General features: G+C 51.5%; 1 protein-coding gene and 1 non-coding gene across 2 annotated transcripts in view; one reads left to right on the top strand and one right to left on the bottom strand.

Moving 5' to 3' along the window:
- The window catches only part of LRFN2 (leucine rich repeat and fibronectin type III domain containing 2), a 200,172-nt gene that overhangs the window by 12,219 nt on the left and 171,868 nt on the right, over window positions 1-16,085 (bottom strand). The gene's annotated exons all lie outside the window — the stretch shown is intronic.
- Window positions 5,566-5,670, top strand: LOC139031668 (U6 spliceosomal RNA). Its single transcript, XR_011484171.1, has one exon. It is a non-coding gene; the product is annotated as a U6 spliceosomal RNA (small nuclear RNA).

Below are 16,085 nucleotides of genomic sequence, written 5' to 3'. Positions count from 1 at the left end.
GAGGGAGGTACTATTATTACCCCTATTTTACAGAAGAATAAATCAAGGCTTAGGGGCATTAAGTGATCTGCTCAAGGTCTCACAGAGGAAACATTTGTGCCTGGCCAAGATTTGAACCCAGCACTCAATCAATGCTGAGTACCTTTCCTAATAATGCTCCCCATTTTAGAGATGGCAATTAACCGAATGGACCTGAAGCCACAGAGCTAATTAGAGATGAGAGTTCCATGAGTGGTTAAGTGTTGTCCTGCTACTTCTGAAAGCTTCTGGGAGGTCTGAAGGAAATGAGGGAGCTACCTGGTTCTCTGTGGGTGGTTTTCCCATAGAGGGAGCCGCCACCAGTGTAAAGGCCCTGAGGCAGGGACAGTGAGAAGACCGGTTTGGCCAAAACAGAGTGGTGGAAATGGAGAGTGGTGGGAAATGAAGTCACCAAATTAGGAGCCAGGAGCGGGGTTCTAGAGGCCTTGCAAATACACTGTGTCTCGCTGGTGTGCCAGCTCCGAGGATTAGACGAGTGCTGGTGTTGAGAAGAATTCTGAGGCTGTGTTCAAACTCAGCAGGACAGACTGCTGTGGGTCTGGAAGGACCTGTCTTTTGTATTTGTTGTTTCTGGTCTCGGGATCAGAGAGCAATTAGAGAGAATGACTGTAATTACAATATATATCGCAGAATCCCCTCTTCTGGTCTTGTGCCAGCTGCTGGCCTCCCCTGAATGCTGGGCCTTGAGTGATAACAGGGGCAGGCCCACGGCTCCTCCTCAGAACAGGATTCCCACAGAGCCAGTTCGACTCAGTGAGGGCTCTGAGAACCAAGAGCCTCTCATTAACTTCTGGGAAGGGCCAGGGGCCAGGCTCGGCCACTGCCCTATAGCCCCGGCCCCTCCTAAGGACACGGGGGCCCACCTGGGTGCCTGAGGCACTCTGTCTTATTGACAATGATTTTGCCCATCAGAAAGTAAAGGAGCCACATTCAACAGGAGTGAGATTCTGAGGCAGAGAACGCCAATATCCATTCCCACAGCCCTGAGAACAGCAGGTGGGGCTGGGGATCTAAACCCCCAGTTGCACTGGCCTTGGATGAACTCTCTGGCTCCCCACCCCCACCTCTCCTCTACAAACAGCCAGTGCGTCCTGTTAAAGCTCAGGTCAGGTCAAGTCCTTCCTCTGCCCAATGCCCCCAGTGATGCCCGTCTCGCGTAGTCAGAGTCTCACGTGCCTCACAGGCCCTCTATGAGCTCCTCTCACCCTTCCCAGTTCCCCTCCTCCCACTCACCCTGCCCATTCTGTACTAGTCACCGGGCCTCCCTGCTACTCCTCAGACTTGCCAAGGGTGCTGCTGCCACAGGGCCTTTGCACTGCCTGTTGCCCTTACCTGGATGCTCTTCCTCCAGATGTCATACATTCCCTGTCTCATCTCCAACTCTGCTACAGTGTCACCTCCTCTAACTGCCCTATTTAACATTTCCACCTTCCCCTGTCTCTACCTTGCCCCCTCCAAGCCCCTTATTCAGCTCTATCTTTTCCCACTGCACTTTCATTGTCTGATGGACACTATCATTTGCTTATTTACTAGGCTTCCTGTTAACTCTCTCTCTCTCCTTCCACTAGAATCTCAGTTCAGGGTTAAGATCAGGGTTTTTTGTCTCCTATGTTCACTGATATTTCCCCAGCCTCTAGAACAATACTTGGCACATAGTAGGCCCTCAAAAACATTTTGAATGAGTGAATGTTCTGTATTGGCACTGCCCAATCCAGTAGCTGCGCTTCCCAGGTAGCTCAGTTGATAAAGAATACACCTGTAACGTAGGAGGATGGGGAAGATCCCCTGGAAAAGGAAACAGCAACCCACTCTAGTATTCTTGCCTGGAAAATCCTGTGGACAGAGGAGTCTGGAGGGCTACAGTCCACGGAGTCACAAAGAGTCAGACATGACTGAGCGACTAACAAATAAAATAGATAAAATGCAGTAGCTATACATGGCCTTTTAAATTTAACTTCAAACTAATTTAAGTGAAATTAAAATCTCACTTCCTCCGTCACACTAGGCATATTTCAAGGGCTCAACGGTCACATGTGGCCAGCGGCTACCACATGGGACAGTGCAGCTGGGAAGCAGCCCACCATCTCAAGAGTTCTGCTCACTGAGGCTCTTGCTACGCCCCTCTCCAGCAGGTGGTAAGAATCCTGCCATTTCCCATGTGAACCCTGGCGCCCCCCAAAAGGTGGGCCAGGCCAGGGAGTGTTGTTAGGCTCACAGACACCCTCCAAACAAGGACAACTGATTTTGTAGGCTTCAATCTGGGCCTCTGAGCCCTCTGTCTTCCTAGGCGTTCTCTCCATGACTCTGGAGAGTTGCAGCCCTTGTTTCCAGCTCTTCCAGCTTCCCTTGGCTCCTGGGACTTCTGGGTTCACTGGGGTCTCTCTGGGGCTCCCCCAGGCCTGACTCAAGCCTGTCGCCCCTCCCCCACGGTGCTCTGCCTCTCTGCCTCTCACTCAGCCTGTGGTCCAGCCCCTTTTCAAGCAGCCTCCTTCTACCCACGGTCCACAGGCTGGGCCAGTCCCAGGCCAAACCAGAGAGGCTTTGGCCCCTCTGGTGCCCCATTGTTATAGCACGCTCCTGCTTTCCCACTTTTCATCTACTAGCTATCCTTAGACTTCTGCTATGTCTCTATTAAGAAAAGTCTGTGATGAATCCAGTCACCATTATGATTGTTACCCTTCTCAGGAATAGACACCTTTAGAAAGAGAGGTGGTAGCAGGCAGTGGCAACCCTGGAGCTGGATGCTGGGTTCAAACACTGCTTCTGCCCCTTCGTAGCTGAAATTGCTTACTGGTGGTGGTGGTGGGAGGGGGCAAATCCTTTACCTGTCTGGGCCTATTTTCCTATAAATATCCTATTTCTATGAAACGGGACATTTATAAGCTCCGCTCTATGGGGATGTTATAAAGTTTAAATGAGTCATGATTCATGAGGAACCTGGATCAGTGTCTGGCACACAGTAAGAGCCACTGGAGGGTTTGTTATATAAAAGACTGGGTGATGCTGAGCTAAAAGGAACGTTTATCTCTGACATTGGAAATCCAGGCCTCAAGGGTTCATGGCTGGCAAATCCCTTGCAAGCATCTCATGGGAGATGCGGGAGTGCCTGGATCCTGGCTGGGCCGACAGCAGACCTCGTGGCTTCAACAGTATGTCTCCTTTCATCCCGTTCCCCCTGCTCCTGCCGCATGTGACTCCGGAAGTCTTTTTCAGATGGCACATGGTGACGTTCGTTTGGCCCTGGCTGAATGATTGCAGAGATTACTGGAAGACAAACCAAAGGGAGCCACGCCCCAGCAAGCTGCCTCTTCAACCACCTCCCCAGAGTAACAGGTGAGGATCTGACCTGGGGAGGCCCTGCCTTTGCTCATTGACCCGGCACGTGTGACAGACCCAGCTACCTGGCAAGGGTTTGGGAAACCACCAGCCCCCACGTTCGGCAGAGACCACAGGGTCAGGGCAGGAATTCCTCCCTGTTCCACTGCACCCCTTCATTGACAGGGTAAAGTCAAGAGGTCAGCATGTGAACCTAGGGCTGGACCCCCAGAGTTCCAAGCCCAGTCCATCACTCGCCAGCTCTGTGACCTTGGGCAAGCCACTTAACCTCTCTGTAAAAGGGGACAGACAATAGAGCATCCCTCACTGGATTGCTAGGAGGATGAAATGAGCCAGTGCCTGCAATTGAAACTGTCCCTGGTCCATCACGAGCTTAGAGGACACTAACGATTCTGACTGAGGGGGGTCATCTGGTCCCAACGACGTCAGAGATGAATCTGCAGCACGAGATTAGATTAAATACTAGCTGGGGAGGCAGGGGCACAGCCCCACTCCAGGCCCGCTGGCCGAGCTCTGACGGCCGGCCTCTGCACTGGCCCAGCCAGCCCTCCAGCCCGGCCCATCTCCGGTTGATCCCCACGATGCTGCAGCTCCTTCTAGTCCTCCCTCTGCCACTTCCACTCACAGGTCACAGGAAGGCTGGGCTGAGGGGGCCATCGACCCCTCTGGCTGCTGGCCCTCCATTCACACACATCCACAGACACAGCAGGCAGCCCCGCCTCCAGTTTCCCGCAGCTCAGAATTCCTGCTCTCGCTGCTGAGGTCTGACAGTTGCTGCTTGGTCCCATCCGTCCCAGCTCAACCCCGTGGGGACACCCACGGGACAAGGCGTTTCTTTCTTGAACATATGTTGGCGCTTCCCAAGTTGTGCGGCAGCTCTCTCACCCTGCCCTGCGTTTCCACTTCTCTAGAGTGAACATTTCCCTCCCTCCCCACCATCTCCTCGGGACTCACTCTCCATCTTGCACCCCAGCTGCTCCCCTCTGATCACACACCCATCTGTCTTTGGCTCTCCTCTCTGCATGTATGAGTGTCGGGGGTGGGTTTGAACTCTGAGAAAAGTGTCCCTTTCCCCCAACTAGACATCCTACTTTTCCTGAGGCCCCCCACCCAAGACAACACTCCTTCCGGGAAGCCACATCGCACCCACAGCTCACCCTGAGCAGGTGGTTAATGGAAATGCCCTGTGATTTCCCATGTTTAAGCCATACTACTCCCATCCTGTTCCCTGAAGTCACGTTTTTATCACCGTAGGCTGAGCCAACCCAGGCAAGGCCCCCTGCCCACATCAGGCCTCTCTCTCTATATCCTTCTCTCCCTCTGTCTCTCCTCATCCGAGTTCCTATGGATGTGGAAATTTTCTCTGCATTTAATTGTTCTTAGCTTCCAACCCCCAAGGACTGGGTCAGCACAATCTAAAATACAAAGCGCTAGTCACTCTGTCGTATCTGATTCTTTGCGACCTCATGGACTGTAGCCCGCCAGGCTCCTCTGTCCACAGAATTCTCCAGGCAAGAATACTGGAGTGAGTAGCCATTCCCTTCTCCAGGGGATCTTCCCTGACCCAGGAATTGAACCTGGGTCTCCTGCTTCGCAGGGATATTCTTTATCATCTGAGCCACCAGGTCAGCACATCTCAGGGGAAGAAAACTGTGGGCTTTGGAACCTGGCAGAAATCTCTCTTTGAAGGCTGGTTCTGCCCCCGTGTGGACTCACTCTTTCCTCTCTCTGAACCTCAGTTTGCTCACATGAGAAGTGGGGAGAGCAGCACCAGCCTCCTGCAGTGAGTGTGAGGCATGATGTGTGTGGGGGAAATACCACTGCCCCTCCTCTCCCTTCCCAGGGCCATTTGGTACCCCAACGACGATGACGACGGCGATGATCATTGCCATTTATCTCCTCAAGGAGCTGAGAAAAACTTTCTCAATAACAATTCATCACTTACAGAAGAAACACAGAAGGTGTCAGACCAATTATACCTCATTGTAAACACAGGAGTGAACAAAATGAAGATTCCCCACCAGCCGCCTCCAAACACACTAGAACAGCCAGCAGATGCCAAGTCAGTGCCACCCAGTGATGTACCTGATCAGACAACCCTGCCCAGTCAGCAGATCTGTGATTTCCCAGGGGCACTTCACAGGGGCTAAGTCACCTGTGCCACTAACTCCTTAAAAATGTCATGCCGGCGCTTGCTTCAGCCTCACATATACTTGAATTGGAATGATGTAGAAGAGATTAGGATGATCCTTGTACAAGGATGACACACAGATTCATGAAGCATTCCACATTTCTATGAAATGTTGACACACGTTACAGCTTGGGTGAATCTTGAGGACACAATGCTAAATAAAATAAACCAGACACAGAAGATAAATACTGGGTGTCTCCCCTTACAGGAAGTACCTAGAGTGGTCAAATTCATAGACTGACAGTAGAAGAATGTTTGCTAGGGGCTGGGGGAGGAGGAAATGGGGAGTTAGCATCAGATGGGTACAGAATTTCAGTTTAGGATGATGGAAAAGTAAAGGTGGATGATGGTAATGGTTCTACAGCAATGCAAATATACTTAAGGTTCTTGCACTACAGACTTAAAAATGGTTACAATGGTACATTTTATGTTGTGAATATTTTAGCACAGTAACAAAGTGGCCAAAAAGATACTTGTTGCCTTTTACCTCCATTGTAATTCCCTCCCTCTATCAGATGAGAAGCTTCCTGAAAAAGGGAACTATATCACTCTCCAGGTAAGGCTGTGCTAGGGTGAAAAAAGCTTATCAACCATGCAATGTAGGTAAGTCACTTCACATCTCTAAGTATCCCTCAGTTTTCTTGCCTGCAAAATGGGTTAATAGCATGGATCCTACAGTATCTTGTGAAACTTAAACACAATAGTATCTGTTAAGTACTGACTACAGTGCTCAAGATATGTGCAATAAAAAGTGCAATAAAAAGCAGCCATCAGTAGAAATTAACACATTTTAAATTAATGCTTCAAGAAAACTTTTTTTTTTAAATAGAAGTAATCAGTATTACCTTTAGTAACTTAGCAATAAATGTTTCTTTGTGCCATTTCTTAGAGGTCTCAGAGTTTACTGGGAAGAAAAAGCAGTCATGATGATACTTGGATTTGGTGCCTGAAGATCGAGTTCAAACCCTGGCCCTGGCAGCTACTAGCTGAGTGAGACTAGGAGGTTGTTGGGAAAACCTAGCAAGCTCCTGCCTGCACGTGGTAAAATGCTTGCAAAGGTGAGGTGTCATTTTTTTTAAAATGATGATCCTCAACAGCTCTGCATGCATGAGGGGCTGAGAAACTGACAGGGGCTCCAAGTTACATGCGTGAGGCTGGACCCCGTGACCAAGGGGACTGCTTGACTTCTGGCTCACTGAGCTGCAGGGCCATCATGCTTGCCACCTTACCCCACGAAGAGATGTCCTTTCCAGCTGGTGGTCTGCTGGAGCCCTCTCAGCACTTCTCTGGCCTGCACTCCTGCTGATCCTGCCCTGGATATCTCTGCCTCTAACAAGCAGGCTGACCGGGAAGGGATGACTCAGGGTAGGGAGAAAAGCTCTGTGGGCAATGGGGAGGCCACTCCGTCCAGTGGATGGAGAAGCAGAACTGTCCACACCCACCAAATATTCTCCACTCCAGCTGGAGGGACAAGGCTCTAACCCTGGCTCTCTCATGGGCTTGCTGTGTGACCTTGGGCAAGTCACTTCCCTTCTCTGTGCTTCAGTGTCCAATTCTAACATCTAGAACTCCACAAGAATAACTGGGAGAGGGGTGACGGGAGTGAGGGAGAAGCAGGAGGAGGAAAGGCCAGGCACAGTCATCAAAGGGCTGTGGGAGTTTGAACACCAGGTCCTCAATTCTGAATGGGATTTGACACCAGAGTGACCTGTGCTCTGGGCATCAGTCCTGACTCACATCTTACTGGCTGCATAATCTTTACCCCAGTGCTTAACTTCCCAGAGCTTAGTCATCTTGCTTGTAAAAGCAGTCAGCAAAGCTAATCTGCAGAGTTGCATGAGAATTAGAAATAAAGTAAGGTAGGCACTGACATGCGATATGTACTCAATAGATCATGCATGTATCTAGTGAACACTTACTTTATCATCTATCCATCTATCATCTGTTTATCACATCTATTTGTCTTCTACCTATCACCTATCACCTATCTATCATCATAGTTTCTGTAGAGAACATGAACACCATCCAACCCACCCATCTCCCGGTAGGATCTCTTGCAGTGGCGAAGGTGAACGGCCTGGGGTCACTGGTGGGGTGTCTGGGGGTTGGCGCCCCTGTACTGAGTGGGAAGATCAACTTCACTGTGGGACCTCCTCACGAGTTGGGAGTTTTCAAGTGAGGCTGGCCTGGACCTAGCCATGCATCCTCATGGTTTTAAATGGGAAAAACTAAAAGCACTATTCAATCTTCCCCTCCCTCACCCCCTCCCCCAGCCTGGCGGCAGCAGCTCCTGTGGTGACAATGAGCCTCTACATGTGCTTCAGGATCCCAGGAGGACAGCCTTCCCCTCCCCACAACAGTCTCTGATCTCAGCAGGGAAGTAATCCTGGGAGCACAGCACAGCACTGTTTCTTGGGGATGCACAGATCCGAGGCCCCAGGCTCACTTTCTCCCCTTCCTGGTCCAGCTGGGGAGGGGCCCTGCTGCGGCTGCAGTGGGGGCAAGGCTGGTGGGCGGCCTGCCACTCTCCCAGCCACACAGGCGGGATGGAGGGTGAAGCCTGGCAGGGGAGCTGCGTGTGTGTCCACTGACTGGTGTGCAGGTGTGTGGGTGTGTTGCGTGTGCGTGTCTACTGACTAGGGTTGAAGCCTCATTAGTGTGTGAGGAGATGAGAGGAGAGTGCTGGCTTGAGGCTGTCAGTGAACGTGAGCATTTTGATGAGGTGGGCATTTGAACAAGCCAGAACATGGAGAAAACATGCTCCAACGGCCTGCAAGGCTCCATGTGGTCTGGCCCCACGACCTCCCTGCCCAGTCTCCCGGACCCTGCCCCTCCCTGGCTTCCTCTGTGGCAGCCACCCTGGCTCCCGCTGCTCCCCAGACATGCTCCACCCTTGAGGCCTCACCCTGGCTGTTCCCTCTGCCTGAAATGCCCTTCCTGCAGACCCTGGCTTGCCTCGCCTTCTTCAAGTCTTTGCCACATCTCACCTTCTCAGGGAGGCCCGCCCAGCCCCCCCCGTTTAATATTGCCATCTGCCCACCCCCCTCCCCAGCCCCGTGTCCCTTACCCTTCTCTGCGGATGGATTCTTCTGGGCAGAGCACTGACTGCTCCCCACATGTCTATAATCTGCCCATTTATCCTGCTTATTGCCAGGTTTCCCCGTGAGGCTGAGGATCTCCGGGTGTTCTGTTCGCTGACTGCATCCAGAGCACCCAGAACAGTAACATTTATTTTACGGCATATTTGCGTCTAGTTTCTCATCTGTAACATGAGGACCATAACAGAAGCTATCCACTTCGAAGAGCTGTTGGGCAAGGGAAATGAATGAATCACCTACAAGCACCGAGAACAGTGCTTGGCACAGAGCTTGGGCTAGCTATTATTACCACACTCTGTCACAGCCTGGGAGGTGGAATCGAGTGAATGATCCCCGTGAGGGATCGAGCACACCAGTGGCTACACGAGGGTGAAAGTGCTTAATGCACACTTATCGCCTCACTCCCCCTCTATGCCTTGAATATTCCCAGGAAGGAAAATTCCCTGACGTCCTCCAGTCATGGAACCCATAGTTTTGGACCCCTTTTGGGTTAGAAACCTAATTATCAGTAAATTTACTATCTGTTTGGGGTTTTTTGGTTGTCATTGTTTGTTTGTTTGTTTTAATCAAGGGAGGAAGCGAGCCAGACCCCAGCCCACCCCACCCCAGGCTGCACGGCTCTGGGGTCCTACCGGTATTTAATAGCATGTGACCAGCAAGCGCGTCCTCTGATGGGTGTGAGAGCAGCCTGGACCACACAGCACCTGAGCCCCGGAGGCAGGTGCCCAGATTCATCTCCCAGCTCTGCAGCTCCCACTAGGCTGGATGGCCTGGGGCAAGCCCCATCCCCAATCTGAGTCACCACTCTTCCCTGGTGAGAGGTGGCAATTAGACTTTTGCTATGGGAATACCAGACCACCTGATCTGCCTCTTGAGAAACCTGTATGCAGGTCAGGAAGCAACAGTTAGAACTGGACATGGAACAACAGACTGGTTACTGGTTCCAAATAGGAAAAGGAGTATGTCAAGGCTGTATATTGTCACCCTGCTTATTTAACTTCCATGCAGAGTACATCATGAGAAATGCTGGGCTGGAAGAAGCACAAGCTGGAATCAAGATTGCCGGGAGAAATATCAATAACCTCAGATATGCACACGACACCACCCTTATGGCAGAGAGTGAAGAGGAACTAAAAAGCCTCTTGATGAAAGTGAAAGAGGAGAGTGAAAAAGTTGGCTTAAAGCTTAACATTCAGAAAACTAAGATCATGGCATCTGGTCCTATCACCTCATGGGAAATAGATGGGGAGACAGTGGAAACAGTGTCAGACTTTATTTTTGGGGGCTCCAAAATCACTGCAGATGGTGATTGCAGCCATGAAATTAAAAGACGCGTACTCCTTGGAAGGAAAGTTATGACCAACCTAGACAGCATATTAAAAAGCAGGGACATTACTTTGCCAACAAAGTCCATCTACTCAAGGCTATGGTTTTTCCAGTGGTCATTTATGGATGTGAGAGTTGGACTGTGAAGAAAGCTGAGCAACGAAAAATTGATGCTTTTGAACTGTGGTGTTGGAGAAGACTCTTGAGAGTCTCTTGGACTGCAAGGAAATCCAACCAGTCCATCCTAAAGGAGATCAGTCCTGGGTGTTCATTGGAAGGACTGACGCTGAAGCTGAAACTCCAATATTTTGGCCACCTCATGCAAGGAGTTGACTCACTGAAAAGACCCTGATGCTGGGAGGGATTGGGGGCAGGAGGAGGAGGGGACGACAGAGGATGAGATGGCTGGATAGCATTACTGACTCGATGGGCATGAGTTTGAGTCAACTCTGGGAGTTGGTGATGGACAGGGAGGCCTGGCGTGCTACAATTCATGGGGTTGCCAAGAGTCGGACACCACTGAGCGACTGAACTGAACTGAAAGTCTTCCCAGACTCATCTGTTCATCTGACTTTCATGGGGCCTCTATCTGTCATGTGCCAGGGCTGCTGCTGGGGGTACAGCCATGAGCATGAGACGCAAGTCCCCACCCCGTGGAGCTGACACTCCCGGCAGGGAGAAGGCAGACAGTAAGTGATGAACACAACTGGTAAATCACATAATATGTGAGAAAATGGAGTGTGCTATAGGGAAAAGAAAAAGCATAGCAGGTTAAAAGAAGGTGAAACGGTGTGGGGGTGTGGGTAGGGAGGGCAGACTCAGCTCCATGTGGGCTGGTCAGGGGTATTTAGAGGTGACATTTGAGGCAAGGGACATCTTACAGTCCAGAAGCCTATGAATCGCAGGGGTCTTGGCACCGCTCTATTCCGTTAGGGGTCCCCTGGAGTCCCCATTTCCTTTTCCCTCTTTCTCTGAGTGTACTGAGCCCCAGCTCACCCAGTGGGTGATGACGGGGCCAAAAGACAGATCAGCCAAGTCCCCAGCGGTGGTGAGTGATTTAGCACCATCTTTATTCACACTCCGATATTTCACGGCTCCCATGGCTCTGACGGAATAAATATGACCTTTCACTTTGCTTAAGACTCAAGGTCAACAGCCCAGCTGTGATTTATCGGCTGCTCCCCCCTCTGGCCTTCTGTGAGCTAGGGTGCCCAGGGCTGTCAGAGACTCATGGTGCCCCCTCTCCGCCCCACAACCCTGTGCCCCTCGGTGCTGGGCCTGGGCCTTGCTTGGCCGAGGGGGCAGCAGCCACGGTGGCTCCGGGGGGATGACGGCTCACGGAGGGCAGAGACCGAGCCATAAATCTCCCTCCTCTCCCCGGAGCACCCCCCTCACCAGGGCTGAACTCATGACCCGGGTTTCATTTCAGTCCTGGGAGGTGGCAGCCACGGTTCAAAGGGCAAGTCATACATTAGGACGTCAGGGTACGGCCATAAGTTCTTTTTAGTATAAAGGAGTAAAAAGCCTGCCTGCCTCAGATGGAAACCTCCAGGCCCTTCAGGCAGCTGAGGCCTCTTGCTCTCAAAGAAGCCTGGCTTTGCTCGTCAGACACCACCAGGACTGCCTGGAAGTTCTTCCATGTGTCTTAACTGAGACCCCTCCCTGAAGCACCGCCTCGCCTGCCTCTCCTCTAGGTTCCTCCTTATGTGTGCACGGGAGGGGGATGGTCTGGTCTGGTTCAGACTCCCCCTGTTTCCTCCTGGTGCTTCTGAGTGACAACGGGCAGTGACCTGGGTTTGCTAATAGACCAGGTGGCTGGGAAGGGGTGGCTAGACAGTCTGGAAAGGAAATGTGGCCACCGACCTCTATTCTGAACACACCACCTGTGACCCTGAGATACTTGCCTTGCTCCTCTTCATCCTAACTCATGTCTTGGGAAGGAAGAAAGGGACAGGCGCTCTCTGGAGCACGGCCAACCTAGACTCTGAATTCTGACTCTGCCACTTTTCAAGCTGGGAGACCTTAGGCTGCTTACTTACCCTCTCTGATCCCAGAGAGTCCTACCCTGTTAAGCGGGCTTAGGAGCAACAGCTGCCTCCCAAGGGTGGTGCGCATGCTCAGGGCCCTGAGAAGCACACAGCAAGCACTCAGATGCTAACTACATATTATCAAGGCCTCAGGGTGTAGGCTCCAGAGTCAAATCCCAGGTGGGACACCTTGGGTAAGCTTCTTAACTTCTTCGGGTCTCAGTTTTCTCATCGGGATAACAACAGCACCTTCTTCATTGGGATGTTGCAAGAATTAAATGAGTTAATGAATGAACACTTGAGTAGTTGGCATGTAACCATTTCTCAGAAAGATCGGTTCTCATTCTCATTGTCGTGGCTGGAGAAGAGATGGTCCACAATCACTGGTACTTTTGACCTAACCCCCATCAACTGACTTTGTGACTTATAATCCACTGACCTCCACCCAGGGCTTCCTGCTGGCTCAGATGGTAAAGAATCCACCTGCAATACAGGAGACACGGGTTCAATCCCTGGGTCAGGAAGATCCCCTGGAGAAAGGAATGGCAACCCACTCCAGTATTCTTGCCTGGAGAATCCCATGGACAGAGGAGCCTGGTGAGCTACAGTCCATGGGGTTGCAGAGTCTGACATGATTGAGTGACCAAGCACACATGCGTGACCTTCAACCAAGTGCATACAAGGACTTGCAACATAAAAACACATATAAAACCAGATGAATAAATTTTTTTAAATGCTTTATGGCTGATCAAAAGTCATTAAAGAGGCTTGAACTAGAGGACCCCAGGATGTTTGCTGTGATGTCCAAACACTGACCTTGCGTATAATGCCCACATACCAACCAGGAGGCCACACATCCCTGGGGTCACTTCATCCTGGGAAGAGCCCAGGGAGGAGGGGCGTGAGGGCTTCAGAACATGTGAGGGCAGTGGCTCTGTAGGGCCACCTTGTCTGTGTGGGACTTGGATCAGAGGAGACCAGCGGGCCTGAGGCTGCCTTCAGATGCAGGGGACCCTGGCCCATGAGGAGCTGCCCCAGTCCACTTTGCTCTGGTCGGGCCACATCCAGCTGCCAGATCCCATGCATGCAGGAGGTCACAGCCTGACACACATGTGAAGCAGGGACCAGGAGACGAGCCACAGGACACACCCCAGGTCCCTTATTGCCCCAGGGACAAACATGGCAGAACTTTACTGCAATGCCTCCCACATTTCTTCACTCATTGAGCTCCTACTTGACCTTCTGGGTCACCTCCTCCAGGAAGCCTTCTCTGACCTCCCCAGGATCTGCTCTTGCCAAGCCTCACACAGCTTTATCACAGCTGTGGTATCTGAACCAGTGACTACACAAGTACATAGTCCTTTAATGCCGCTCTCCCTGGGAAATATGAGCTGCAGAAAGGTGAGGGTGTCCTGTTCCCGACTGTCTTCCCCATGAGTGGCCCAGACCTGGTATCATAAGCAGCAAATAAAAACCTCTAGAATGACTAAAAGTGAAAGGCAAAAGTGGAAGTCAGCAGGGAGGAAGGATCTTGAATCTGAAAATACAAATAGTACTAGGCAAACCAGGAGAATTATCTGCAAAATTAAATAGTGTGGAAGAAGAATGAGTTTTATGCCTGATGAGGATGAAGACAGACTCTAAGGCCAGGCAGTAGAGAGAGGTGGAGTTTGGGGCCTGAAAGAAAGACCTCTCAATTTAAAGGTACCCAGTGGTCGTCTGGGCTCTTGAATAAAAAAAGCGGGGGCAAGTTCTTGTGTCTGGCAGTTATCCCCCATGTGGGGCCAGTCAGCATTCCAAGAAGGTGTTAGGGGTGGGGGTGATGGGTAGGAAGGGTGGTGGGCATTGTAAGGATTGGTGAAGAAAGGGGAAGGCGAGCCTGAATGACCTTGAACTGTCCTCTTATCACTCTGGACTTTTTCCAGTCTATGGGAGTAGCAAGAACTATGCCCATTTTAAAGACAGAAGAACAGAGTCACAAAAGAGTTTTAAAGAATGAACAACTGAATTGGTCCCAAGACCTTGACTTCCCTCCCTCTGCCTGAACTCTCTCAAGCTCTTAGCAATATGTCCACAAAAGGCAACCGGGCTTTGAGGTTTCCTAAGGACCCCTTGCTGACTCCCCCCGCCTCCTGCTAGAACCTCCACCGTGCCTCTGTCACGTCTGTATCCTCTGTCAGTCCCAGAGGAAACTGCCTGAGTGAGTATCTCCCACGACAGGTGGAAAGAAGCACATCTCTAATGGTGGAATGTCAGACCTCCTGATCTTACATGAAGGCAGTGTTTCTGGGTGGGATTCTATTCCTAGGCCCCCTCTAGGAAAGATGAGGGATGATGGAGGGACTGATGATGACCTCAGAAGGGCGGGCTCCACCCACTCACTTTTGCTGCAGGACCGAAGCTTCTTTCCAGACTCCCTGCCAGAGGGAAAGGACTGCGGAGCACCCGCCTAGCCAACCTGGGACTTTTCAAAGCCTCCCTGTTCCACACAGACCTTTCTTTGATCGACCATCAAAGCTTGAGGGAAACGCAGCCTTTGGAAGCAGCCCTTGGCAGTGGCTCACACGCAGTGGCATTCTGACGGGCGGTAAAAATATCTCTCTGGTGTTCCGTGCCGGCTGTCGCACCATCGCAGTTTCCAAGATCCTGTCTCCATGCCCAGGGCCTCAGCACCCTCCCCACCTGTCCACACACACACACACACACACACCCACCCACACCCACACCCACACCCCAGGAGCCAGAACACAGGTCACCCAGCCCCTGACCACCGACCACCCTCAAACCCACAGGGACCGCCCCAATCGTTGCGGCCAGGCACCAGCAAAAATGCTCTTAAAAGCCACTAGAGAGGGAGATTTATTCTCAGAAATACTGCAGCACATGCCTAATGAGCTAATTAACCAGGAACATAAATAATTACTCCCCTATCAGAGTGAGAGGACTTGCGGGGAGAGGGCGGGGTGCTGACGGGAGGAGCTGGGAGAGTGATGGGTGAGCTGTGATGCTCTGGAGGGGGAGACGGGAAACTCCTCTCTCCGCCGTGGCTGTGGGCTGGGCCTCGGGGAGGTTCCCGGGCCAGGCAGATGCAGCTCCAAGGATTCTGCCAGAAAAATCGTCACAAGATGCTGCTTTGTTTCCTTCATGAGTACTTCCTGCTCACTCATCTGCCCACACCCTGACCTCCCTCCCACTATCATAACAAGCCCAGGAGGGGAGATTTCAGTGGAAGGGGTCCTTCTCCCATTTTATGGATATGGGCATTAAGGAGCAGGAGGGTCTCAAGACACAGCTAAGACTCTAACCACCGTCATGCACCTGGTCTCCCTGCTGCCGCCCCTGCCCGCTGTGGTCTCCAGGCTGTAGTCAGCCAGGGTTGTCTTTCTTAATCACATCATGCCACTCTTCTGTGCTCAGCCCCCCAGTGGCTCCCATCTCACCCCACGTAAAGTCCAAGGCCTCACCATGGCCTGCGAGGCCCTACCTGACCCAGCCACATCCAATTCTCTGACCTCAGTCACTGTCACTCTCCCTCCAGACGCAGTGGAGTCTGGCTGTGTCTCCCAAGAGGACAAGGACATTCTACCCCAGGGCCTCTGTCGTTGCTGTTTCCTCTCTGCCTGTTCTTCCTCTCACTCTATCCGGGTCTCTGTTCCAATATCACTCTTTAGAAGGGCCATCTCTGACCACCCATATAAAACAGCAGCTCCCCCACTGCATCCTTACACTACTTATTTCTTCTCCTAGTGCACATTTAACATTTTTCATCCCTCTCCTCCATAAGAACGGAAGCCCCTTGTAGACCAAGGCTTGGCCTATTTTGTTCTAACCCTATGGTCTTGAGTAGATTCTACCCCAAAGCCAGCACTCAACAAGTACTTACTGGTTGAATAAATAAAAAAATCTAGATACCAAGACTCAAAGTGCAGTTTGTGCCTAGACTATCCAGTTCCAAATCCAGAGTTTTTCCATCACAGGTCGTTTCTTCCCTCAGAGCTTGACCCTGGCTCCCCACAGCCAACAGGAGAAAGCCTGAAGTCAGGATAGCTACAAGCCTAGCTCTACCAC

This window comes from Odocoileus virginianus, chromosome 27, assembly GCF_023699985.2.
Source record: "Odocoileus virginianus isolate 20LAN1187 ecotype Illinois chromosome 27, Ovbor_1.2, whole genome shotgun sequence".
NCBI lineage: Eukaryota > Metazoa > Chordata > Mammalia > Artiodactyla > Cervidae > Odocoileus > Odocoileus virginianus.
Note: the sequence above shows the minus strand (reverse complement) of the source record. Positions and strands in the feature narration are given on the sequence as shown.